Source organism: Cebus imitator, unplaced genomic scaffold (genome assembly GCF_001604975.1).
Source record: "Cebus imitator isolate Cc_AM_T3 unplaced genomic scaffold, Cebus_imitator-1.0 Scaffold726, whole genome shotgun sequence".
NCBI lineage: Eukaryota > Metazoa > Chordata > Mammalia > Primates > Cebidae > Cebus > Cebus imitator.
The window spans coordinates 584909-586409 of record NW_016108041.1 but is presented as its reverse complement, the minus strand read 5'-3'; positions in this window follow the sequence as shown (position 1 = coordinate 586409).

The window sequence follows — 1501 nt, the reverse complement described above, 5'->3', positions numbered from 1 at the left end:
TGTTTCTCCTCTTCTATCCTGCTACGTACCTCCACCCACCTACTTATCCATCCCATCATCCACACACCCACCCATCCGTCCATCCATCCCATCCGTTCACCGACCTACTCCTTTATCCAACCCATCCATGTAACCCAGCTAATACATACCAACCATTCCCTCACCTATGCATCTGTTTAGCCGTTCATTCATTCATTCATCTTTCCATCCATTCATTTACTCATCCACATACCGACCTACCTAGCTACCAACTCATTTATTCACCCACCCACCCCCTCATTCATCCAGCAAACACATACACAATGCCCACTATGTGCCAGGCTAAGTCTGGTGGAGATTGGATGGATACTAGTGAGGATAGATGGAGAGACAATAGTTAGGCTAATAAGCAAGCTATATCTGATAACAGTAAGTGCTATAAAGAAAATAAGAATGGGCCAGGTACAGTGGCTCACACCTGTAATCCCAGCCCTTTGGGAGGCCGAGGCGGGTGGGTCACGAAGTCGGCATTTTGAGACCAGCCTAGCCAACATAGCTAGCCAACATAGTGAAACCCCGTCTCTACTAAAAATACAAAAAAATTAGCTGGGCATGTTGGTGGGCGCCTGTAATCCCAACTACTCAGGAGGCTGAGGTGGGAGAATCGTTTGAACACAGGAGGTGAAGGTTGCAGTGAGCCAAGATTGTGCCATTGCACTCCAGCCTGCGTGATAGTGTGAGACTCCATCTCAAAAAAAAAAAAAAAAAAATAAGAATGATCAGGCGCAGTGGCTTACGGCTGTAATCCCAACTTTGGGAGGCTGTGGTGGGAGGATTGCTTGAGGCCAGGAGTTCAAGGGTACAGTGAAGTATGATCATGCCACTTCAATCCAGCCTGGGTGACAGAGTGAGACCCTGCCTCTTAAGGAAAATATGATGAAATGGAGACCAACTGAGGGTCATGGGTGGTGTGGATAGGATGCTCTGAAAAGACACATGTGAGCTTCCCCAAAGAACGTGTGAAGGAACTAATCATACAAAGAGCAAGAGCAAGAGTACTCCAGGGAGGGGAAGCAGCAGACACAATGGCTCCAAAGTGGTAAGTGCTTTAGGGTGCCAGAGAAAGGGGTCCCATGAGGCTGGCAGGCAGTGGGTGGGGACGAGATAAGAATCTTGGAATTTCAGTTTTTTTGTTTTGAGATGGAGTTTTACTCTTGTCACCCAGGGTGCGGTGCAGTGGCGCAATCTCAGCTCACTGCAATCTCAGCCTCCCAAGTAGCTGGGATTACAGGGACCTGCCACCACGCCTGGCTGACTTTTGTATTTTTAGTAGAGATGGGGTTTCACCGTATTGGTCTAGGGTGGCCTCAAACTCCTGATGTTAGGTGATCCGCCTCGGCCTCCCAGAGGTGCTGGGATTACAGGTGTGAGTCACCTGCCTGGCTGGAACTTCTAAGAGCAAGAGAGAGCCATGGACAGGCGAGTGACAAGATAGGATTAGATGGATGTTTTCAACAGTCCC